The following is a 27,527-nucleotide window of genomic DNA, read 5'->3' as shown; positions in this document are numbered from 1 at the left end:
TGATAGAGTCTGCATGTAAAAACCCTGTCAGGTCGTGACACTGGAACAATATTTCCTGTACAACTGAAGAAGAAAGTGATTTAGACAAGGGCTTTCTAACAAGTATTTAAGATTTTTTTTAAAAGGAAACCTGTTCTAGAATTTCTGTTTGCTATGTTTAAAACTAATTCAGTACAGTTTAGCACTTCTCCTTAAATCTATATTTCCTACAGCACCTTGAGCATGCCAATCGCTGTTTTGCCAACCACAATTCTTTTAGAAATACAACCCCTGAATTTAGAGAGAGATTTCTGTAAAATTTATAGAAAAAAAAATCAGAAATATTAATAGTGCTTATCTATAAGTGGAGAGATCATAAGCAGCTTTCACTTTATTTTTATGTTCCTCTCTGTATATTCCAAATTTTAAAACGAGGTGTACATACTATTTTCATAATTAGAAAAAATACTGTTTAAAATGAACTAGAATGTTCTGGGAGACCAAGAAAAAGGATCAGTTGGTTAGTTGATTGAATTTTAATACTGTGGCTGGCTTAGTACTTAAACCCAGTTATATGTTCATATATTGCAAGTCTTTGCTCGTAGTTTTTGCTAGTTGGTTTCAGGAACGTTTTGATTGGCCAGAGGGCATATACAGGGCTAGAAATGACCAGGAATAATTTCACTTGATAGATAGGAAAAGGTGAAACCAGTAAAATGGTTTAGATTATTTCACCCATGCTGATTTGTTAGAGGAAGAGAGAGGGTAATAGAATGGGAGGACACAGACCTGCCTTGGCCATGTGACTAGTCATTAACCCTTTGTAGGCATAAGCTTTCCAAATCTTCCCTCTAATATACTCTTCCTACTTTCATTCCCACCTCAATAAATGTCATCCATTCATTGAGGTTCTCCAGCTAGAAATCTAGAAGTCATTCTTGATACCTTCTTCTCTCTCATTCCTTACATCAAAGTCATCATCAACCATCAACTGAAGAATAAAAAAGTGATATATTTATATAATGAAATATTATTCAGCCATAAAAAGGAACAAAGTAATGATACATGTTACAACATGGATGAACTTTGCAAACAGTATGCTAAGTGAAAGAAGCTGGACACAAAAGGCCACGTACTGTAAGGTTCTCTTTATAGGAAATATTGAGAATAGGCAAATCCATAGTGATAAAAAGCAAATAAGTGGTTGCCATGAGCTGAGGGGAGGAAGGAATGGAAAGTGCATTAGTTTGCTAGGCCTGCCATAACAAAGTACCATAAACTGGGTGTCTTAAACAACAGAAGTGTATTTTCTCACAATTCTGGAGGCTAGTCATCTGAGATCAAGGTTCTAGCAGTGTTGATTTCATCTGAGCCCTATCCCTTTGCTTGTAGATGGATGTTTTCTTGCTCTGTCTTCGTATGATCTCTCCTCTGTGCATGTCTATGTCTTAATCTACTCTTCTTATAAAAATACCAGTCATATTGGATTACAGCCTACTGTATGACCTCATTTTATCTTAATTTCCTCTTTAAAGATCCTATCTCCAAATGCAGTCATCTTCTGAGGTACTGGGGGTTGGGACTTCAACATATGAATTTTGGGGGGACATAATTCAGCCGATAACAGGGAATGACTGCCTAATGGGTATGACTCTTTTAGGGTGATGAAAATATTCTGGAACTTGATAGTGGTGACGGTTGCAAGCATTGTGAATGTACTAAATGCCACTGAATTGTACACTTAAAATGGTTAAAGTGGTGAATTTTATGTTGTGTGTATCTTACCACAGTGAAAGAAGTAATCACTTAGTCATACTGATTTTATCTTGTAAAATGCCTTGAATCAGTGTACATTTGCCATCCTGACTCTACCATTCTAGTCCAAGCCACCATTATTTCTTGCATGTTATGTCAACAATTTCTAACTACTCTTCTCATTTCCACCCTTGCTCTGCTCCAATTTGTTCTCTGCCCTGAAGCCAGATGGGTCTTTGGAAAGGTAGATTATATTGTAACACTCCCCAGATGAAAACATTTTAGTGATTTCTCATCTTATTTAGAATAAAATCCAAAACTTCTGATTGTAGCTACAGACCCATCAAGCTCAGATCTTGGCCTACATCTTAGCTTTGTTTCTCTTCCACAGCTTAATTTGGTGTAATCTCATTCTTAATTTTTGAGCAAGCCAGAATTATTCTCATCTCCAGGCTTTTGCTTGTGCCATTCCTTTCACCCCCACTGCCCTCCCTTCATTCTTTGCCTACCTAAGACCTATCATCATTCTTATCTCAACTTAAATGTCATTTCCTCATAGAGACGTTCTCTGATTTCTCCATCTAAATTATTCTCTTTCATAGCACCTTTTTCTTTCTTCCAAATGCATAGAAAAATTAAAATTCACTTATTTATTTATGTTTGTCTGTTTATCGTGAGCTATTGGTCTGTTTAATGTGTTTCCTCCATCAGACTGAAGCCCTGTGAAGGTAGGAACCATGTTTATTTGGTTAACTGCTATATCCTCAGTGCATAGCATAGCAGGCAGTACATAGGGAATCGAATATTTTTTGTTCAAAAATATTATTTGAATAAATAAACAAAAAATACAGTTAGACTAGAAGATTTCACAAGCTCTATCTACCCAGAGATAATGTGATTTGTAATTAACTTTACATGATTTTCCTTAATTTCAATGATTGCTTAAAGGCTCTCATAAGCTGATAGAATCTCACATAAATAATCTCACAGTGCTGTAGTGTGGCTCTCAAAAACTTCCAGTAAAGCACACACTAAGGACGAACTCCTGCTGAAGTGGGAGCAGGACTCAATTAATGAAGAAAGAAGTGGGCATTAATAAAATAGAGTATATAATAGATTTAATCAATAAAATGAGTTTTTTGTTCTCTTTGGTAAGTGTATTAGAGAAAAAAGAGAGAAGATAAAGTAATTTGAAACAAGGAAAAATATAACCAGGGGTATGGAATGTCAAGAAATCTTGACAAAAATTCTATGAATAACTTTTTGCTCAAGAAAACCATAATAAAAACAAAAAAGTGAATGATTCTCTAAGAAAGTATAAATTACTTTAAATGACTGAAGAGGTAAAAATTGAATACATCAATAACCATATTAAAAATCTATCCCTATAAAAGACACTAGTTCAAAACGAATTTATAAGCCAGTTCTATTCAACTTTTAAAGATAATTACTCTGTTAAATAAACTTACCAAAGCATTAAAAATGTTTTAAAAAACTTTAAAGCTCATTTAATTAATCTGAATAACTCTATTACAAAACCAGAAAACAAAAGAACACAAAAAATGGGAAAAGCTATAGATTAATTTCATTTACAAACATTAAGTACAAACATCTCAAGTTAAATATTCACAAATTATAGCCAGCAACTTTTTCAGAGAATAATATAAATGACCAGGATTTATTCTGGAAGTGTAATAATGGTTTCACATTGGTAAATCTGTTTATATAATTCAACCAGATTAACACATTTAGAGATATTATACACTTATCTCATTACAAAAAAGTAATTGCTCATGAATCAATACCATTATTAATAGAGTCAAACTAAGAATAAATAGGTTCCTCCCTGATTTAGTTAAGAAAATTGTCAGAAAAACTTAGCAAACATCATAATGGTGAAACATTAAAACCATTCCCAATTAAGTCTTGACCAAAATAAGAATGCCTAACACCATCATGGCTACTAAAACTGGACATCTACCAATGCAACAGGGCAATAAAAGAAAACAGTTAGAAATTTTAAGATAAGAGCCTCAAACTTTTATTACTTGCATATAATAGAATTGTCTGAGAGATGGAATGTAACAATAATTTTAGCAAAGCAGGTTGATAAAATGTCAACATACAAAATCAATCACTTTACAAGTAAAAACCTAATTAGAAAAATGAAAGAGAAAAAATCCGACTCAATAGCAATAAAAAGTATTTAAAACCCATGAGCAAACTTAGCAGAATGCACATGACCTTTATAGAGAAAATTATATGACTATGCTGAAGTATATATAGCAAAGCATCAGGACAAAAAAACTCAATACTGTAAAGATAATTATACCCAAATAAATATGTAAATTGAATGCAATTCTAAGTAAAATCCCAACAAGATTTTTCAAATCAAAGTTATGAGTTTCTTTTAAAATTCATCTCAAAGAGAAAACATGCAAAGGTATCCTAAAAAGAAAAAATTGAGAAAGATAAACAATGAGAGTGTATGTTGGGAAGGATGGTCATTCCTTTGTTTTGTATTTTTCCTTAGAGAAGAGAGAATTTCTGCTTCTCCTTGTAGGGGGAGATATTATTGGGGTAAATACTCTGAGAAAATGGGTTTGGGATGCTGGCATTCTCCTCCTTAAGCTGGTTGAGTAATTGCTTTGCAGATCTCATCCTCCTCACAGTTACATCCTAAGATCTAGATCTGTAGGGAAGAAAAAGAAAGCCTCACTTTGGCTCCAGACCAGACTACATCCTCTTATACAATATTTTAGAAGTTCTATATTTTCAAGAGGTTACTGGACAGTACCCAGCCAATGTAAACCAGATGCTATACATTGTCATCCTTATCAGACTCTAAGTGTCTATTATCATTTTTTGAGAAATCAGAGAGAAGAATGGTGAGTAATCAGCAACCCCATATCTCCAGTAAGGAAGTTGCCTTATGGAATTTCAGAATGAACCCAAAAGCAAGAAGATACCTGTTAATTTAAGATACAATTAGAATTTCAAATAATGAGAAAATGGTGTTGAGGTAATCTGATATCTATTTATTTTAAAAAGTTATATTTCTATTCATAGCAAACATAAAACAACTTTCAGATGATTAAATAATCAAATACAAATGTAAAACACCAACAGCTTTATTAAAGGAAATTAGGAGATTACTTTGGCAGTTGTGGAGCTGAGGGGATCTGTGAAAGACATTAAACACAAAAATCATTTTAAAAAATTAATGGATTTTCTAAATAAAAATTAGCAATTTCTGCACAATGAAGGATGCAACAGCAAAGTTAAAAGGCAATTAACAGACTGGAAGAAAACATTGTACCAAATATGACAGAGAAAGGAGAAGCATCTCAGGGTTCCAACAGTTCAATAAGGAAAAGCAAATAACCGAAAAAGGAAAAGGAACAGTAGTTATAGACTGTTAGTTCTTAGAAAAAATAAAAATGGCCAGCATACATCGGAAAATATGCTTAAGCTCACCAATATTCAGGAAAATTCAAATCAAAGCAGCAATTTTTCCCAGTCAGGTTAGCAAAACTTAAAAAGATCAATAATAGCCATTGCTGACTAGTATGCAAACTGGTGTTCTCATGAACTGTTGGTTTGTATATAACCTGGTTCAACCTTTCTGAGGTCAACTTGACAATATTTTTCAAACTTAGGATTTACATATTCTTTGACCAGCAATTATACCTTAAAAATCCATGTTTAATGTCCTTGTCCTCTCCTGCAATCGCGCCCTTCCTAGGTCCCCACCCCTTGTGTGTGAGGTAACAACTCACACGCCCAGTTCAACTAAGGATGTTCTCAAGGCTACAACTCAGTTTCTCTCCACATGTTCAGCCAAAATTTCTCAACCGCACTCCCATGTGGCGGGGTTAAAGGGGCTTCCAGTCTCACCTCCATTCTGTGACAGAATTGGTAGCCTCTCCCCACAACCATCTTGGCAAAAGATGAAGAACTCAACCACCTTCTGTGTTCCAGCAAGTTAAAGAAATGAGTGAAGCAGGGAGAGTAAGAATATATATGTGAGTGGTAGGCTTTTGAGCAAATTGTAGAGCATGTGTCCTGGCCAAAGTAATTCATATTTATATGTGAAATATTCTAACTTTTTTTTTTTATAAATTTATCTATTTATTTATTTATTGGCTGCGTTGGGTCTTCATTGCTGTGTGCAGGCTTTCTCTAGTTGCGGCGAGTGGGGGCTACTCTTCCTTGTGGTGCGCGGGCTTCTCATTGTGGTGGCTTCTCTTGCTGCGGAGCATGGGCTCTAGGTGTGCGGGCTTCAGTAGTTGTGGTACGCAGGCTCAGTAGTTTTAGCTCACGGGCTCTAGAGTACGGGCTCAGTAGTTTTGGCCCACGGGCTTAGTTGCTCAGTGACATGTAGGATCTTCCCGGACCAGGGCTTAAACCTGTGTCCCCTGCATTGGCAGGCGGATTCTTAACCACTGTGCCACCAGGGAAGTCCTCTAACTTTTAAATGGCTTGCTGAGTTTAGTTGGTTCACTACTTTAAAACAAAGGAAACATAATTTGGCTCATAAGCAATTTCTTGATAAGCCTCTAATCTAGCCTTGTCCACCAGTCCAGTATTACCTTCATTCATGGTTAGTTTCCCATGGTGGTTCCTGGTGTCCTAACCTGTCCACACACCTTAGGCAGGACCATCACAATCTGTCAGAATCTCTAGAAGTGTTCCTCCAAAAGCAAAGGGTCTTATTATGGTCACTGGAAAGACCTCCTTGTCTCCTCTGTAGATGTATATGCCTCTTCCCCAGTGACAAGTTCTGCATACCAAGGGGAGACAGTGGTGGTGAACACCTTTAGTTAAGCCACTTAAAGGTCCTGGCACTATTCTCTTAGACAAGGGTGCCTGCTCGTCTTTTCACTACAAAGTCACTCAAATGACACTTCCCAGAATAACGTAAATCTTCTTCAACTACGCTCTCTCTCTTCCTCCAGAAAGAGATGCATCTGGTAAATGATGCATTGAAAAACTTAACATTCTGTCTACTAATCCCCCAAACACATGATGACTGGTAGAAAAGCCATTCATTTAAAGAAATGCAGACAGCTAGCAAATACAAAATGTGTCCTCCCTTCTTACAGAGAAAGAGTTAAGGGATAACAACCTCTAACTTAAAGAGCAAGGTTACTTTATCCAGTTGAGAGAGTAGGCACTGTTTTTATAGAGTAATGAACCACATTTTTTTCTGCCCCACAGAATTCTAATGCCATCAAGTATGGTAAGACAGATGATCCTATTTAAAATTATATTTTACAAAGCAAAACAGATATAACTCAGTAAGTGTGCATCTAATTGACTTAATTGCCTCATTTATCACATGACTTAAGTGAGCTGATGTTTTCTACTCTGCTTCACCCATGTAATTCTTGTAATATAAGAGCTGAGACATGGTGCCAGGCGTGAGCGAGAAATCCTCTCTCCTGAGAAAAGATATCATTGGAGTGATGTTGGCTTTGGGTTCCAGTTTATTGAAAAATCAATGTCCATTTGTGCGACTAACACATATGGCTTTCTTCCAGCCTGATGATGGCTTTGGGAGGCTGACTATCACCTAATGAAGTCAGATCAGCTTACCCAGCACCCGAGTTACAGTTGGCAAAGTGACTTTGTCATTAAAACCCAGTTTATCATTCCTATTGGTGTTTTTCTTCCCATTTCAAACCCTCCTATCCATTTCTCCTGAACCCACAGTATTGTTTTTCTCTCTGTAGATAACAGACCAATGGCTCCAAATTTTAACATTTCAAAGGGACTCAGTATGATGTTTGGTGCTCAAAGGATAAACAACTTTTTCATATGTCTGTTTCTCTCATTAGAGGCAGGAAAATACATATATATGTATATAGTCCTACTTAGTCTTGACTCAAAATAGACAGTTTTACAAGTCAGAGCCAGCTTTGTAACAGGCTCAATTGAAATTTGTCAGCCTAGCTGTCTCGGGTAAATCAACAAGGTTAAGTTTGTCTAATGTGTTGTTATGTTCCAATAAACAGAGTCCAGCTGACATTTTACGTGGGCTTTTTAAAAAAATTAATTACCAGTAAAGTAACACCATTTCCCTATTTATTACATGGAGTGGCAATCTAAATTGCAGTGCTGGGTTTTTTCCCCCCAGTGTTCTCTTTCTCTGGAGAATACCCCCAGAGTGATAGTCACTGGCAACAGAAGCTCTGGCAAAGCAGTGGGTTTTTTTCCCCCTTGAAAGCTGCCAAGAGTAACAAATAATTCTGTCAGGAAGTGCCAGCTCAGCCACTCACCATGGTTACTAGGTTCTTACTTGGGTCCATCATGTGAAGACCTCCCTCTCTGTTAGTTTGGAATGTTTTGATTGCAGGTAACAAAAACTACCTGGCTAATGTTAGGAAAAAAGAAAAAGAAAAAAAGTGTATAAATTTGCAAGGATACCAAGGACATCACAAAATCAATGGGAGGACAGAAAACCAGGAATAGAGACTGGGTGTGAACCAAGGCACTTCTGTTCTTTTATGACAAGAGGGAGGAAGTCAAGTCCTTTAGCCCAAGCAGAATCTTGTAGAGCTGCTGCTGCTGTTGCTGCTGCTGCTGCTGTGAATGAAATGAAATGGTCCCTTTTGTTTTGTGTCCCTTGCTAAAGAGTCACTGTCCCATGTTGGAGCCTCTGGTTGGCTGAGACTGGAACATTTGCTTCTATTCTGGCTGATGGTGCTCCAAAGAAAAAAGAAAGATCATTGGATGGTAATCCAACGATCTCTGGTTTCTCCCAATAAGGAAAGGGGGGTGTTGGTGGGGAACTGCCCTATGTAACAAATGTCCTCTACACTCAGAATATGGGCACGTAAATAGAAGATGTGAAGGAAAACTGCTGGAGAGGCTACAGTTTCTCAACTGTTTGGCATATGCCTGGAACCCCCAGAACTTGTCAAAAAAAGATTTTCGAAACAGAATATATGGTCATTTGTGCTCAGCATTCCTATAGAGTTGAAATCTAAAATAAGGATCTAAAGTTTGCAATACAGCAGGTCTGAACTGATAAGTGTTATAAACTGGAGAAGTGATCCATGGACATTTTGAACGATTCAAGGTCACTGAAATCTTGACAAATGATCTTTACATGAGAGAGAGTCATGTAAAGAATCTTACATAAAGAGAGATGTAAAATGGTTCCTGTAGGAAACATAGTAAATAGGGAACAAAAAGACAGAGGAATAAGCTAGTTAGGTAGTAGAGTCTCCAATAAAAATCTTAAAGTTAGGATGAAATATAAATAGGACATAAATTCACAGTGTTGTGAAGTTGTAGTAAGGCGTATCACCAAATGGTGTTAGGATATATTACATATATATATGGAAGTCCCATATATATATTCCATACTTCTACGTGACTAAATTCAGTGAATACTTTTCAGTCTTTATTTTACTTCAGGCTCAGCAGCATCTCAACACATTGTACAGTTATCTCCTTTTCTTAAAAAATTAATTTTTATTGGAGTATAGTTGATTTACAATGTTGTGTTAGTTTCTGCTGTACAGCAAAGTGAATCAGCTATACATGTTTCTGATTCTCTCCTTCTTGAAACACCCCTGTCTTAGTCAACTTGGGCTCTGTAATGAAATACCACAGATTAATTGGCTTAAACAACAGAAATGTATTTTCTTACAGTTTTGGAAGCTGAGAGTCCAAGATCAAGGTCCTGGTAGTTTTGATTCCTGGTGAGAACCCTCTTCCTGGCGTTTAGAGGTCCCCCATCTTGCTGTGTGTTCACATGACCTCTTCTTTGTTTAAACAGAGAGACAGAGAGAGAGAGAGAGAGAAAGCTCTGGTGTCTCTTTCTCATCATATAAGAGCACTAATCCCATCAGGGGCTCCACCTTCATGACCTCATCTAAATCTGATTACCTCCCAAAGGCCCCACCTCCAAATATCATTACACTGGGGATTCGGACTTCAACCTATGGATTTTTCGAGGACATACTCAGTCCATAACAACTCTCTTCTTCAGCGTGCCACGCTTGCATGGTTATCCTCCTCCCTCACTGACCACTCCTGTTCTGTTTCCTTTCCATTGTTATCCATTCCTACTTCCAGTCCTCTCTTCCTATTCTTCTTGCTATTCCTGGATGATCTTATCCATGCCCACATATAATAGGCACTGAGAAGCAGATGTCTCATGAATTTATCCCTATACACACCTCTAATTTTTAAGTTCAGTTTAATCTACAAAATTATTTGATATCCCTTCTTGGGACATCAATAATACTTCAAAATGAAAATGTCAAAACTGAACTTATAACCTGCTCCTTCCCCGCCTCAAAAAAACCCTAACCAACCAACCAACATACATACATACATGCATACATGCATATAGAAACAAATACCCAATCTCTTCCAGCATCCTCTGTTACAAGGATGGCACCACTATGAATCAAATGGCAATTTTACATTTATTAGCATGATTAGTACCTGTTAGTTTATTAGTCAGTCAGTCAAGATATTAATTGTACACCTCCTGTCTGCTCCAGCATTGTTCAAAACTCTGGGAAAACAGCTGTCAACTAGACAGACAGAGTCCCCTCTATATTAAGTATATATGATATACTTTTGGGAAACAGAAAATAAAAAATAAATAGGGTAATGTGGTGAGTGTGACTGAAAGGGCTGCTATAGCTAGGGGAGCCCACTGTGAAAAGGTACTAAATGATTTGAAACTTGAATGATGAAAAAATTATCTTGTTGAGAAGAATATTCAAGCAGAAGGAGCAACAACTGTAAAGGTCTTGAGCTGGAGATGAGTTTTACATGTTCTAGGAGCCAAATGTAAACCAGTGTGGCTGTAGTATAGTGTAAGAGAGGGATAATGGAGGGAGATGGGGTCGGAAATATCTGTAAGACAATGAAATTCATATTAGATCTTTGGAGTAAAAAAGAAGTAAAACAACAACAAAAAAGAAAGCGGAGTTAGCAGTTGAAGGAAAATACTGGCTTTTTATTGTACTCCCTGAAACATGAGGGAAAGAGAACTGGCTTGACATATCCTCAATCTTGAAATCTACTTTCATACTCTCCCCTTTTTAGGGGAAGTTTGGAGGCAGATGTGGGCCTTTAACTGATGTAAAGGACAAAAATTGATGAGTTCAGAAAATGGTGAGAGGACTGGAAATTTTGGCTAATATGTTCCTTGTATACAAGGGATTGAACATAGGAATTCTATTGACATCTAATTGCTGGCATGTGCAAGGTGATAAGTGTTACCAAATGCCTTCCTATATAAGTATGGGGTGGTGTGGAAAGAAATGTTTTTCTGTTGGCTAAATGGTGAAAGCAGTAATCTATTAAGAGAATTATTCTCAGAGACTGAATGCTAATTGATTTTATGTGCATGTCAAGAAGCCAATCAGTGACAAGCTTGTAGCAAAATAGCAGAGCAAAGAATAATATACGTAGAAGATTGGAGTCAAATGCGGAAAACATCTGACCTTATCACTGAAAATATCTAGTTTAATGAACATAATTTTTACTGGTTCAGCACCCATAAACTCTAATGGAGTCTCTTCAATTTCACTCTGAACAATTATAGATACATGTAAATTTTTTTAAACTAAAGGAAACCAACCTTATAACTTCATAACCTTAAAATTTTTTATTGAAGTGAAATTTATATAATATAAAATTAACAATTTTAAAGTGTGTAATTCAGTGGCATTTAGTATGTTCACAATGTTGTGTAACTATCACTATCTAGTTTGGAACTATATAGTTCCAAAAAGTGAAAACAACCTAAATGTCCATCAATGGATAAATGGATAAACAAAATGTGATATATCCATACAATTGAATATTATTCAGTCATAAAAGTGTGAAATACTGATACATCCAGCAATGTGGATAAACTTAGTAAGCATGCTAAGTGAAAAAAAAAAAAAAGACACAATAGGTCACATATTACATAATTTCATTTATATGATCTGTCCAAAGTAGGCAAATCCGTAGAAACTTTATAATTTCTTATATGATGAGCAAAGGCTGATTTTTCCTTTAAGAATTGTGATAATTTTGTAACTATAGGGTCAGTACCTTATTCATCAGTTTTGTCAGTCCATAACATAGTTTCTGGAACAAAGAGAGAGAGCCCACTGTATCAGTTGAGGCTCTTATCAGATTATCAGAGAAGATGACCAGGATAAATATATGAATATATCTATAAATATATAGATATATATTTTTTTAATAGGCGTTTATCATAAAGTTTTGACCTTACACAGTTATGGAAACAGGAGAAACAGTGTATGTGTAGTTTAGTGTCTGAGTCTAGTGCTGGAACCTGATGTCCACAGGCAGATGGTTGGGAAGGGAGGATGGTTGTGGAGTGGGGGAAAAAAGGCCAAACTGGAACCTGCAAGTCTGAGCTGGAACCCTTAAGAATGAACTGGAACCTGTATGGGTTCCTTACTGCCTCCAAGTTTCAAACTTTGATGATGAGGGTTTTCTTCAGGAGAAGCTGGTGCCCCTTTGTCACATTGCTAAACACACCTCTGGGCCAGGAGTTGGAGAACTCAGAGCAGGAGATGCAGTAGGATCTGGAGGAGTTAAGCATCTGGCTGCTGACACCCTCCAGCCAAGAAGCCAGGGGGTCAGCACCACCAGGCAGGAGCTGCAACAGTGCCTTGTGCTGCACCAACCTTCTCAGCACCAGAAGCTAGCTGAGAACTGATCACATGAGGGAAGTGTGGATTCTGGGAAATGTAGTCCCAGTTTAGCTAAATTGACACAACACAAATCTCCCACAGTTTCCAGGAATGCTTATGGAAGAAATGACTAAACCAGTGCAAGAAACAACGCTTCAGCAAGGATTTTTGTACCTTCCTTGCCTGCAGAGTGTGTGAGAAGTATTTTCTAAGACCAGAAAATGGATTGGGCACTCAACCAGCGTTGTTGTTTCATTATATTTTCACAACACCCCTATGACATAATTATAATTTTTATATTTATGTATTTTATAATTAGAATTTTTATTACCATTACAAAGGTAAAGTGAGAGTGGCACAAATTGTTAAAGAGCAATAGGTACTTAGCCTAGGGAGCTAATAACCCAGCTACAAAACCAAATTTAGATCTGTCTCATTATACAGGCCATGCTCTGTCCACTATACCGCACTGCCCCCCGCAGGCCCACCTTGATCTCCATTTTGTGTATAGTGACGTTTTCTGCTTCTTTCTCCTCTTTCCATCTCCCTCCCTCCCCCTCCCCTGCCAAAAAAAGGGAGGGGCATCCTTTTCTTCCCAGGTAATTGTTATTAAGGATGACCCAGCTTTTTCAGTGGTGCCTGTCAAACATGGTATGAGGCTCAGCATCAGAAAATGGGCCTTCCCTTTTTCCTCTTAGTGTATTATTCTCTCTCTCCTGGTCTCTGTGCTCTTGCCTCTGCAACTGAATCCACTTCCGTCTCCTGCTACCAATAAGCTACCATTATATGGCCAAAAAGGCAGATTAAAGATTTGTGTACATTATTTGCCTAAGATGAGGTGTAAAATTGTTAGTAGCTAATGAGTTTTAGCACTTTAGAAACATGAGCATGGTTCTGAGCTAAGAGTTTTATATTCATTATCTTATTAATCTAAGTGACCACCCAATGGAAGAAGTAATTGTATATCGAGATTTTTTAAAAATTGGAGTATAATTGCTTTACAATGTTGTGTTAGTTTCTGCTGTACAATGAAGTGAATCAGCTATATGTATACCTATATCCCCTCCCTCTTGGACCTCCCTCCTACTCCCCGCACATCCCACCCATCTAGGTCATCACAGAGCACGGAGCTGAGCTTTCTGTGTTTAAAGATCGTTCCAACTAGCTATCTATTTTACGCATAGTAGTGTATATATGTCCGTCCTAATCTCCCAATTTGTCCCACCCTCCCCTTCCCCACCATGTCCATGTGTGTGTTCTCTATGTCTACATCTCTATTCCTGCCCTGCAAATAGGTTCATCCATACCATTTTTCTAGATTCTACATATATGCACTAATATACAGTATTTGTTTTTCTCCTTCTGGCTTACTTCATTCTGTATGACAGACCCTAGGTCCATCCACATCTCTACAAATGACCCAATTTCTTTCCTTTTTATGGCTGAGTGATATTCCATTGTAAATATGTACCACATCTTCTTTATCCATTCATCTGTTGTTGGACATTTAGGTTGTTTCCATGTCCTGGCTATTGTAAATAGTGCTGCAGTGAACACTGGGGTACATGTGTCCTTTTGAATTATGGTTTTCTCAGGGTATATGCCCAGTAGTGGGATTGCTGGCTCATATGGTAGTTCTATTTTTAGTTTTTTAAGGAACGTCCATACTGTTCTCCACAGTGGCTGTATCAATTTACATTCCCACCAACAGTGCAAAAGGATTCTCTTTTCTCCACACCCTCTCCAGCATTTATTGTTTGTGGACATTCTGACCGGTGTGAGGTGATAACCTCATTGTAGTTTTGATTTGCGTTTCTCTAATAATTAGTGATGTTGAGCATCTTTTCATGTGCCTCTTGGATCTGTATGTCTTCCTTGGTGAAATGTCTATTTAGGTCTTCCTTTTTAATTGGGTTGTTTGTTTTTTTAATATTGAGCTCCATGAGCTGTTTGTATACTTTGGAGATTAATCCTTTGTCAGTTGCTTCGTTTGCAAATATTTTCTCCCATTCTGAGGGTTGTCTTTTCATCTTCCTTATGGTTTCCTTTGCTGTGCAAAAGCTTTTAAGTTTCATTAGGTCCCATTTGTTTATTTTTGTTTTTATTTTCATTACTCTAGGAAGTGGGTCAAAAAAGATATTGCTGTGGTTTATGTCAAAGAGTGTTTTTCCATGTTTTCCTCTAAAAGTTTTATAATGTCTGGTCTTACATTTAAATGTTTCATCCATTTGGAGTTTATTTTTGTGTATGGTGTTAGGGAGTGTTCTAATTTCATTCTTTTACGTGTAGCTGTCCAGTTTTCCCAGAACCACTTATTGAAGAGGCTGTCTTTTCTCCATTGTATATTCTTGCCTCCTTTGTCATAAATTAGGTGACCATATGTGTGTGGGTTTATCTCTGGGCTTTCTATCCTGTACCATTGATCTATATTTCTGGTTTTGTGCCAGTACCATACTGTCTTGATTACTGTAGCTTTGTAGTATACTTTGAAGTTGGGGAGCCTGATTCCCCCAGCTCCATTTTTCTTTCTCAAGATTGCTTTGGCTTTTCGGGGTCTTTTGTGTTTCCATACAAATTGTATAACTTTTTGTTCTAATTCTGTGAAGAATGCCATTGGTAATTTGATAGGGATTGCATTGAATCTGTAGATTGCTTTGAGAAGTATAGTCATTTTCACAATATTGATTCTTCCAATCTAAGAACATGGTACATTTCTCCATCTGTTTATGTTGTCTTTGATTTCTTTCATCAGTGTTTTATAGTTTTCTGAGTACAGGTCTTTTGCGTCCTTAGGTAGGTTTATTCCTAGGTACTTTATTCTTTTTGTTACCATGGTAAATGGGATTGTTTCCTTAATTTCTCTTTCTGATTTTTTGTTGTTAGTGTGTAGGAATGCAAGATTAAAGATTAAAGGCAGATTAAAGAATTGTGTACATTATTTGCTAAGATGAGGTGTAAAATTGTTAGTAGCTAATGTTTTTTAGCACTTTAGAACCATGAGCATGGTTCTGAGCTAAGAGTTTTATATTAATTATCTTATTAATCTAAGTGACCACCCAATGGAAGAAGTAATTATATATTGAGATTTTCTTAATAAAAAATCTGAGGCTTAAGGAAGTTATAAAAACTTGCTTAAGGACACAGATAGTGAATTAGGTCCATTTGATCTTAGAGCTCTTGGTCTTAACTATTGTGAAATGATAAATTATGAAATCATGAAAGGATTTTAAACTCCTTAGCCAATTCTTCCTGTTATTTAACAAATATCCATTGAGTGCCTACTAGGTATTCAAGTAATAATAGCAGATTAAAACACCATGACATGGGATAAAATGAGAAATACAGTCATAAGCATATTTTTTTGTATTCTAATAGCAGTCTTTACAGTCAGTTTCTGAAAAACATAGTAACATTTAAAGAATGAAAACCTTTTTGAAGGATCTCTCCAAAAGACTGATTTTGTTTTAGTAAATAGGAATTAAGTAAATCTTTTTATTTATTTATTTATTTTTAATGCTATTCTTGTCTGCTTACATTCTTTTTTTATTTATGTGTGTATGTATGTATGGCTGTGTTGGGTCTTCATTTCTGTGCGAGGGCTTTCTCTAGTTGTGGCAAGCGGGGGCCACTCTTCATCACGGTGCGCGGGCCTCTCACTATCGCGGCCTCTCGTTGCCGAGCACAGGCTCCAGACGCGCAGGCTCAGTCATTGTGGCTCACGGGCCGAGTTGCTTCGCGGCATGTGGGATCTTCCCAGACCAGGGCTCGAACCCATGTCCCCTGCATTGGCAGGCAGATTCTCAACCACTGCGCCACCAGGGAAGCCTAAGTAAATCTTAAAACTGCAAGTTTCTGACTGAATTTTTTAAATTCAAGCTTTTGTCTGCAAAATTTATGTACAAAAGACAAACTAGCAAAAAGTAGATTTTATTTTCATAAATTTTACGTTTTTGTTGCAGTGCACTGTGAAGATAGGGACCTATAGAATGGAAGACTCCAACATATGGGAGCAAAATGCTCATGGAGATTTTTGCGCTAGCACAGCAGATCCCCTCTCAGACTCTTTTAGATTGTACTCTTGCTATTTGTGTTATCATTTCCACTCTCTCTTTCCTAATTTTTTTTTTTTCCTTTTCATGTTAGGTCTTTAATGTTTCCACAGTGGAAAAGCTATGAACCTCTACTGGACTGGGAAATTACATTACTTGAGAATGCAGAGTGCAAGAATGCTGGAGGCCTAGCTAATGTGATCTTCTCTAAGGTCTGTTATCTATTTGTTTTCCCACACTACACGTTAGATTCTCGACAGCAATTGCCAGTGGATGTCCACTGTCTAGGGTTCTACCAGAGTGATTCTTTAACCTAGAGCTTCTTTGAGACAATAGAGTCACAGAGATGACTCCTCCACAACACAGGATAAAGAACTATATCTGGTTTAACATGCTTTTGTGGATATTGCATTATATATGACACGTGGATGGGTTCTGATACAAACATCAATTCCTCCTTTACCATGTGAATAAATTTGGCTTGGTGTGGCTCAGAGCATAATCTTTTGTAATGGCTTGGGTTTTGTTTTCTTTTTTTGTACAGGATCTACTCCTCTTTCTTGTTGGTTTTTGTTTGTTTGTTTGTTTTGTTTTAAATGTTATTACCTGAAATCCTATTTGCAAGTATACTCAAATTTTACTTTATCAACCGAATTGCTTAAAGGGAAGTTACTTCCTTCAGTCTTTGTAAAGGTGATCTACTACCAATTATCCCTTACCCTGGAGATAGGTCCTGAGTGCCTGTTCTCTGTGTCTTTTGTCTGCTTATTTTCCCTTTTTAATCTTGATGGTCTGTGTCCTGTCTGTGCTGTGGTAATACTTTCCATGTATTGAATGGCTTCCATGTACTACCTCTCACTTTCACAGTAATCTTGCAGAGTGGTATGATTACTCTGTTTACAGATAAAAAACTAAGACTCCAAGAAATTCAAAGACTTTTCTAGGGTCACACATCAGAATTTAAATCTATATCTATGTGACTTTAAAGCTCAGAGTGACTTTGAGTGAGAAAAGTAACTATTAGAATGGAAGTAAATGTATAATGGAGGCATGGGGCTCTGCAGCTGGACTGTTTGGGCTCAAACCATGGCTCCACCTTTATTATCGAACTAACTTTGAATAAGTTACTTGAACTTTCTTAGACATAATTTCCTCATCTGTAGAATGGACATAAGTATATTAATTAACTTTCTGGACTATTGTGAGGACTAAATGCAATATTGCAGGTGACATCAGTGTTTAGGACAGTGGCTGGCATGTGGAAAGTGTTCAATACATGCTAGCTGCTGTTACTGTTGAACTGAAAATTGGTTTATTAAACAGAACTATTGGTGTCATGACGTTTACTCGGAAGCATCAATGAAAGTCCTTCATGATTTATCAGTTCTGAGGTTTGAGTATTTAACCATTTCATACCCACTGTCATGTGGGGCCATATCTATTCTGGAAAGAAATGATTTTTTTTTTTTAATTAGTGCTTTCCAAGCTTTGGTAATATTACTACATTTTTTTTTTTCTGTCCTGACTCTGTTCTTAAATATGAAGTGGACTATTCACTAATTACCACACAATGCATGAAGTAGCCTTACCCTATAAAGCCCTATTCCTGGAAAACAACCTTGGCTTGGGTTTAGTGATTCTAAATGTGAGGATTAGAGTCCAGAACTGACTCCCTGGAACTGCTGACCAGACAGCAGTTCACAAATCACCCCCCAGCAGGAAGAGTTCCCGGACAAGCTGGGCAGGATCAGGGCTTTCACTTCCCATAAATCTCCCACTGGCCATTGTCCTTCTTTCTGGGAACCACCATTATTGCTTTCCATTTTCCCTCCCTCCCTCCCTCCTTTGCTCCCTCCCTCCCATCCTGTTTCCTTCCTTTCTTTTCTTCTATTAAGGAATTAAAGCAGATATCAAATACAAAACTAACCCTTTAATATGCCCTGTGTCTTTCATACTATGTGTATATAAACTTGGAAAGTTAGGACTTCGAGGGCAGTGACTTTGTCTGGTCCTGCCCTGAATGATTCCTAAAAAAACCAGAACTTCACACTCTGTCAGGGTCATGTTCTCAAAACAAACAAACATATATTCATGAATGTTAATCTTACTCAGTGTTCTATGGTATTGGCCATAATACCTCAGATATATTTGAAAAAAAATTATGTTGAAGTAATATCTATAAAAGTAATGAAAAATTGGGCTTTTGATTTTGGTTATAAGGATGATCTCTGCAAAAGAAAGAGAAGGTCTGGGTGCCTGTACCAACACTCTCCCATCTGATTTGTTGTACAACATCTATTAAATGCACAGTGGTCTTAACCACTTAAAATATTGAGGTTGATCCTAAACTGTCCTTCTTGGATCGGGTATTTCCTAGTGTTTTTCTATACTGGAACATTCCTCACTTTGGTGAGGTGAGTCAGCCTTTCCCAGTTCTCTATTTAGCTCATTAACTGAGTTGCCCCTCTGCCAGTGGTTTCCGAATACCAGTCTGTGACAAAATTTCACCAGTATGAGGTAAAATGAGAAAAATAAGGATAATGTAGGGACTTTTTCTTATGGCTAAATTTATTTAATTGAAAGAAAAGCAGTTTACTCTGAGATTACGTAACTCCTATATTTTTGTGACAAAGAGGTCTTTACTTCATGAAAAGATCGGCAAAAGAGGAAAATCAGGGAACCATGGCCTTAGACTCTGGGAAATGTGAAATGGAGAACTGCTCTAGGCCACACATGGTATGTGCACATGTATGTGTGTGTGTGTTTATGGCCAGGTACCCACCTCAAGTGACCATGTGACTGGACAGTCTTTTAAAGGAGGTTTCTAATGGGGGACTCATGGGACATGTTAGCACCAGTCAGATGGTTGCTAAAGCAGAGGAGTTCCTGAAACAGAAGGGACACCTATTCCATCCTTACAGACAAATCTTTAATATTCTCATTGCTCTCTTGGGATGTATTTTCTTCCTCTGAGCTGTACTTGGTGTCCTTTTTAATCTGATTTCACCTGAATGAAATTGTTTCATAAGGATAGCCTTGATGAATAGTCAACAACTTAAAACAGGAAATGAATGAAAAGAAAAAATGCTTTGATGATGTTCCTAATAATAATGGTACTTTAAATGAACACCATGGCTTAAGTTTTTTAGAAAACAGAATACACAGCAAAGCTTGATTGATCATGCTTTATTGGGAAGTGCAATCTCAGGATAGCAAAAAAGAGAGGAAAAAAGAAGTGCTTTCACATACATAGTGCATTTAATCATCTTGACAGAAGTAAAACAAGTGAGTGATCTAATTAAAATTTTGAGAAGCTGCTTTTAAATGCTGTTTTTGGATGTCCTTAGTGATTCCATGGTAAATAAGTGAGTGAAGTCCTCAAGAGGGTGAATGACTGGCCCAGGTCTATGTAGTTGAGAAGTGGGAGAGCTGTATTTAAAATCAGGCTTAGCTCCTGAGCTAATGAGTTTTCACCATTCCTGCAGATTGGCAGCACAGGGCTTTTAGAAAAATATCTGGGACAAAGATTATTATTCCAGTTTTAGAGAAAGAGGAAATAAAAGCATTGGAGAGCTTAGTAATCTGTCTAAAAACAAACTAGCAAATTGAATCCAACAGGGTATAAAAAGAATTTTATAGGGAATTCCCTAGCAGTCCAGTGGCTAGGATTCAGTGCTTTCACTGCTGGGGCCTGGGGTTTGATCCCTGGTCAGGGAACTAAGATGCTGCAAGCTGTGAGGTGCGGCCAAAAAAAAAAAAAAAAAAGAATTTTATACCTTGACTAACTGGGATTTATTACATGCATGCAAGGTTAGTTCAACATTCAAAAATCAAATGATCATAATAGATGTAGAAAAAAATATTTGAAGAAATCCAACACTCATTCATAGTGAAAAAAAACTCTCAGCAAGCTAGGAATAGAGGGGAACTTCTTCAACTTGATAAATAACATCTGCAAAAGCCTATAGTAAACTTCATATTTAATGGAGAGAAACTTGAAGATTTCCCACAAAGATTAGGAATAATGCAAAGATGTCCCCTCTTACCACTTGCTTTCAACATTGTACTAAAAGTCCTAGCTAATGCATTAGGACAAAAAAAGGAAATAAAAGGTATACAGATTGTGAAGGAGGAAATAAAATGTCTTTGTTTGCCGGTGACTTTATTGTTCATGTAGAAAATCCAAAAGAATTGACCAAAAATTGCCTGGAATTAATAAGCAATTATAACAAGTTTGCAGAATACAAAGTTAACCTACAAAAGTCAGTTGCTTTCCTATATACCAGCAATTTACAAGTGGAATTTGAAATTAAAAACAATAACATTTATATTGACACCCCAATGAAATATGTAGGTATAAATCAAACAAAATACGTACAAGATTTTTAGAGGAAAACTACAAAACTGATGAGAGAAATCAAATAAATAAATAAATGAAGAGTTAGTCTATGTTCATGGATAGAAAGACTCAATATCATCACAATGTTGGTTCTTCCTAACTTGATCTATAGATTCAATGCAATCCCAATGAAAAACCCAGAAAGTTATTTTGCAGACTCTAGAGTTTATATGGGGAGGCAGAAGACCCAGAATAGCCAACGCAGTGTTGAAGAAGGAAAACAAAGTTGGAGGAATGACACTACCCAAATGCAAGACTTGCTATAAATCTACATGAATCAAAATAATGTGGTTTTGGTGAAAGAACAGTCAGATCAATGGAACAGAGTAGAGAGCTCAGAAATAGGCCCACACACAAATATAGGTGACTGATCTTTGACAAAGGAGCAAAGTCAATACAATGTAGCAAAGATCATACTTTCAACAAATGATGCTAAAACAACTGGGCAGTCACATGCAAAAAAAAAAAAAAATGAATGTAGACATAGAGTTTATACACTTCACAAAAGTTAACTCAAAATGGATAATAGACTTAAATGTAAAATGAAAAACTATAAAACTCCTAGAAGATAACATAGGAATATAGATCTTGGGTTTAGCCATGACTTTTTAGATACAATATCAAAGACATGATCCATGAAAGAACTAAATTAATTTCTAAGTACAATTTTTCTGTGAGTCTAAAACTGCCCTAAAAAAATAGTCTGTTAAAAAACAAAAAAACTGCGACAGACAGTGAGTGTGTGGAGATAAGTTTTGTTAAAAGAGTAGTAGATACCTAGAGAGAGCATTAGACAGGGACCATGGAGAATTGCTTCTAGACCCTGCTCTGCAACTAGTCAGCATTACCTTGGGAAAATAACACCTTCTCTAAGCTTTACTTTCTCGTATGAAAAAAGAAGCAGGTGGAAAAAGTGTTCTCTAAGGTTCCTTTGCCGCTCCCATTTGCTCAGTTTTGGAACAAAGCAATTAAGTCTACTTTTGGAGAGTTCACGTAAGTGATGGGATTCCTGAGGAGCTGAACAGGTCCTCTTACCCCAAATTGTCACCTTCTCTGCCTGATGTGTCCTTTATTAGAGACTCACTTGTTTAAGTCCATCTCCCTGCACATATTTAAAGCAGAATAATCTCAGCCCTAACCTTGCTCCCTAATGTAGCTACCGTTAGGAACTATTATATCTTAAGGCATAAAGTTAATTAGTATGTATTTTGTCAGGACAAGGGCATCAGAACAAAATCTGGTATATATCAGGTGTTCAATATATTTGTTAAGTAAACGGATGGATGAATCAGTAATTGTAAAGAAGAAGGGTGCAGGGGTAAGTGGAGCTGCAGGGGTGCAGGACTGTGTTAGGGCCATGGAAAGAGGGATGAGACCTAGAATGTGGTATAAGGAGAGACGCTCCAAAGATAGATTTGCCTACTCCACACTCATGCGTGAGACTTGCCCTGGGAATGAACCCATTCCATCCCCGTTCTTTATCAATCATTCATTTAGTAAGCACCTACCGTGTGCCAGAAACAGCACTTAGCATTAGGGATTCAACGATGAGTGAGCCAGAGGGATGATCTCTTTCTCACGGAGCCATTTGACTTGTTCCTTATTAAATGCCTACACAGCAGAGCAGACACCAGACTTCCACCCACTTTCCTACTCCTGACATCCTTATGTACTCACACTAAGTTCAAGAAAGGGTTTAAGTGTTCCTTTCATCCAACTTCTCAACCTTTGCTACTTTGAAAGCTAGCTAGAGTAAAACTTTTTCTTGGTTTCCCTATTATGAATAAATGCTGCCCCCTTCTGGAATATTGACAGAGTATGAAAGACTGACTTCTAGCAGTGAAAGTTCTTATAGTTCGTGTAAGGTTTAGATTTAACTTTGGTTAAATCTCGCTGTATTATCAATGGGGAATTTGATGTGTGGGAAGGTCAACTTGTCTGTCTATATCTTGGGAGAGAAGAGAGTTAGTAACAACAGCAAATGAAAGAGGGGACTGAAACCTATGCTTTCAGACTTTCAGTTCATGGTCTCTCCTTTCAAGTTTACTAGACTGGAGACCTGGTTATAGATGTTTTTATTACTCCTATGTATGTATTTGCCTATATGTTTCCCCTTCGTTTTCCATCACATTCAGTCCATGCTTTCATCTCTTCCCTATTTCCTTTTCCATATCGTTGTGATGGACAGATTCACCTTTAAGGAATCAAAGCAGGTTAAGAGCTGTCTCAACCAGTCTCTGTCTGTGTATCTGTGTGTCTTCTGAATTTTTGTCTGTCTGACTGTCTGATATCTTCTATAGATTTCTGGGTAAGGGAGTTTAAAGTCCACCCATTTATGAATTTAGGTCTATAAGAACAAACCACACATTGTCTTCTCTTCCACTCAGATAATTATTTAGCAAAAATTTATTGCCTACCCCCTACATGTTAGATGTTGTGAATACAAAAACAAAAAAGACAAGCTCTCTGTTCTCCAGGACTTATTTTGGGGGATGACAGAAAAATAAACAAATGATCAGAGGCAGCAGCGTGATGAGACCCCTAAAAGAGGAAGTCCCAGAGAATGGAAGGAGGCATCTAACTTAGCTTGAAGGAAGGTGGAAGTTGCTTAGAGGTAGTGGTGTCTTACCTTCCAGCTTTTTGAGGATTCCATGTAAAATGAACTGTGAGTACAAATGTCAAACTGTAAGCAAAGTCTCATAGACATCCGTATTCAATTCAATTCTTCACCACTTGAGAGGCCTCAGGGATTTGCAGATCTAAAAGTAAAAGTAAAGATCAAGGATATAAATATCTGATAAAATATATGAGACCAAATTTTACAAATAAATCATTCAGAAACATCACTTTTAATAAAATTGTGATAGTATTTAATTTTTTTCCATCTACTTCTGTAATTGATATTCACATATTTATATAGCTTAAAGTAGCCCCATGGTTTGTGAAGCCCTTTGCTTTATTGAAGATCTGTACTAACTTGTGATTAGCAAACTCTGTAGGCTGTTCAATAAAGAAAAAGCCAAAATAAAACTAGAAAAGATCTAAAAGTGGGAGTGGAAATCAATGAACTTATGCTTGCAAAGTGTTCTGGGAATAAAGGCTATTTATCTGTGTTAACAATACCTTGAAACCTGTTTTAGTGTATTATAGGGGAATGCACGTTTAATGAAAAGAAATTTGATTAGGAGAGAAAGAGAGGTAGTTAATTTCTGAATGGATCTTGGTCAAGTTGTTTAATCCCTCCCAGATGCAGATACAGGGCTACCTCTAGCCCATATGCTGCCTTTATGCAGATTAGAAATGGCACCTGCACTCTGGGTCGGTATAGCCCCCCAGACACTAGGCTTGGTTTTGAGAATATCTTATTTCTTTGCTCAGAGAGGGTATGGTATCTTTAATCATGTTCACATTTACCGTTCATTTTCCCTAATAAGTTTTTCTCTACTACCAGCCAACTGCATTGTTAAAATGGATTACTCACTCACTGTCACAAAATGTTAACAGTTATAAACTGCCAGGTAGTCAATCAGACCTCTTTAATTCCTATTTTGTACTGAAGAACACAATCTTGATGATTTTATAGGTATAGAACAGTAATATTGCCTTAGAAAAAGTCCTCTCTTAGGGAGAGACCATGGCTGAAGTCATTGAGAGGGAGAGGAGAGCATAGAATCTAAGGTTCCATTGTCTGGGAGCTTTTTGAAATGGAAAAGTATGAGAGGGAAAATGAAAGCTTGTTGTTGTAGTTCTGTATTCTTATGTACTTTTAAAACAACATTGGGGCAATTCAACATTTAATAACGTGGTATCAATGTGAAATAGTACATTTTTCATTCTTATTTACATATGTAATTTATATATTTTTAGAAATAATCAGAAAATAAACAAGCAAAAAAGAGATAATGAATGAAATGTACCTATTACAGCATACTACAGAGATAGCTATTGATAACATTTTGTATATACACATATATCCTTATAATCATATATGCAAAAGGTCCCAATGAAAATCACACAAATTATTAATACATATTTTGAAAATACATCAGTGTATAGATAAGCAGTTAGTTTGCTACCTTAAGTTTGTCCTCTAATATTTAAATATATTACATTAAAATGTTTTTACTCTGATTCTCTTGATATGGGTTCTACTGAAATATTATAATGGGGATAAATATATTTTTTAAATTGGGGAGATACACAGACAAACACACACAGGCACATATATTTTTTAAATGGTATCAGCTCTCTAAATTGTTTTATTTTTATTATTTTTTATCTAAGGACTATGTCATGATCATCCACCTATTTTTCCTAATTAATATACATTCTCACTAAGTTTTTAATAGGAGTGTAGTAATCCACAATATGATTATTTATTAGACCGATCTTCCATTTTGGCAGATTTGCGTTGTTTAAGATTTAGCTTGATTATAAGAGCACTGACATTTCTATCCTTGTTGGCATATCTTTGTGCACTTGCCTAATTGTATTCTTATTCTGTTTCTAATCAAAGGGAAGGTACATTTTTCCAGGTGTCTTTAATTTTACAGGAAGTTATAGAATAAACTTATTGTTTTTATGTTTGATATATGTAGTTTTGTAGTGGAGTAGAATGTAAAACATGCCTACATGTTAGGTATAAACCTGGAATTTCAAAGAAATTTCAAGCTGTTATCAGGCCACTTTGAGAGTGCGGAGGCTAGCAGGTGAGGGTAAGTGGAAGGGTGTGTGGAAATGGGAGGAATCACATTTACTTGTATCATCAGAGTTTCTTTAACGGGTAAGTTTGAGAAGCACTTAGGATAGCTCTAAACTAATTTCTAGATCAAATGGCACTTCCATTTTTATGATTTATTATCCACCTGGCAAATGTTTCTCTTATCACTTTGCCCTGTATCTATTAAAAACCGTGTCAGTTTGTTGGAAGGTGGTATAATCTTCCATTCATTATGATATTTAAAGGTATAGTTTGAAAAGAAAAACATCATGGGCACAAATGTCTATTATTTTAACATTCCTTTCTTCTCATCCTACTTATGTCACCATCTTGATGTGTTCATATACATAACCTCTTTGAAGCCTTAGCTAATTTGCAATGAATACAAATTTTGTTCTTCCTTCTCTGACTTTATAAATAGGCAAGAATTAAAGTGATTTTCAAAATCACTGTATGAGGGTGGTCAGACCGGCTGTACCCAAATTAAAAAGAAAAACTATTTATGGGTATCCAAATTTATTTTAAAATGAAATCATCACATTCTGCATTGACTTTGATTAAGAAAAAAAAAATCTGTTCTAGCTTTTCAGACAGCTGTCAGCCCAACCACAGTTGGAAATAAGTATTGTTTTGTGAGCATAACAATGAGAACTGTTGAGTGTGCAGTACTGTGGAAATGATTAAATAATGGCCAAAATTCACTCTTGAAATAGAAAGGACACAGGTATTGCACTGGTTATGAGACCCTCATATTTGTAATTCACTGAAGTGCCTTTTCATGTCAGTATAACTTTTTGTACTTCATGAATAATGGTTTAACGATACCTATAGTCATTGTACAAATGTTAAGCTACAATTATGTTATAAACTCTAATAAATTAGGTAGATTATAAAATCTCTGTGAGTAGAACAGACTCTTATCTTTGTATCTCTAGTGCTCAGCACAGTATCTGGCATAAAAAAGAAACCCAATAAAAGGTTCCTGAATAGGTGAAATGTAGTATGTAGCCCCAAAATTATGATATAAAATTAAAATGTCCACTTCAGAGATGATTCCCCTGATTTAATCAACGTAATTGAATATCTGCTATGAGCCAGGCACTGGAGATATTGTGGTGAACAAACCAGACAGGGTCCCCAATCCTTGTATCTAAGAAACATAGTATACATGTTGCTAAGGAGACGAGCATGCTCCCCAAATCCCATCTTGTCCTCTCTATCAAGAAAGGCAATCTGTCTCACTATAATTTTCTTAAATCACAACTGGGACACACCAACATAGAAGTATACTAAAAATTAGTAATTACAACAACTCCATCCTACACTTCCTCCTTTTCTTTGCTCTAATGATACTGGTCATCTTTCTGTCCGTGGATTCCCTAAGCACTTTCCATTCTTAGGGATGCTGTCTTTGTTCTTCCATGTAACTGGAACAGTCTGCCTCACATCTTCTCACTCAGAATTTGGGTTGAGTATGGTCTCCTTAGAGAGGTCTTTCCTGTTCCCCTCACCCTAACCTCAGCTGGTCATCTCCACTCCATCACTCTATCACATTAAACTGATTCATTTTCTTCCTAGCAATGAGACATTTTTGAAATTATATTGTCTATTTATCTGTTTATTTATTATTTCCTCCACATGGAATATAAATTCTAAAATAGCAGGGACTTCTCTGGCAGTCCAGTCGTTAAGACTCTGTGCTTCCACTGCAGGGGACTCGGGTTCAATCCCTGGTTCTGGAACTAAGATCCCACATGCCACATGGCACGACCGGAAAAAAAAAAAAAGGCAGAGTAAATTCTAAGAAAGCAAAGACTTTCCATGAAAGCAAATCTGTCTTGTTCACCACTATATTCCAGTGCATAAAAGAACAACCTGCCAATTTTATCTAGACAATTAGGTTAAGAAAACAATTTTTTTTCCATTTTGAATGACAGCTA

The 27,527-nt window shown here is 36.7% G+C and overlaps 1 long non-coding RNA gene across 1 annotated transcript in view; it reads left to right on the top strand.

Moving 5' to 3' along the window:
* The window catches only part of LOC130705497 (uncharacterized), a 204,286-nt gene extending 187,568 nt beyond the window's left edge, over positions 1-16,718 (top strand). The window contains exon 3 of the long non-coding RNA XR_009005759.1: positions 16,563-16,718. This is a non-coding gene — a long non-coding RNA (uncharacterized LOC130705497). The remainder of the gene's footprint in view (positions 1-16,562) is intronic.
* The last annotated feature ends 10,809 nt before the right edge of the window (positions 16,719-27,527 follow it).

Source organism: Balaenoptera acutorostrata, chromosome 17, assembly GCF_949987535.1.
Source record: "Balaenoptera acutorostrata chromosome 17, mBalAcu1.1, whole genome shotgun sequence".
NCBI lineage: Eukaryota > Metazoa > Chordata > Mammalia > Artiodactyla > Balaenopteridae > Balaenoptera > Balaenoptera acutorostrata.
Note: the sequence above shows the minus strand (reverse complement) of the source record. Positions and strands in the feature narration are given on the sequence as shown.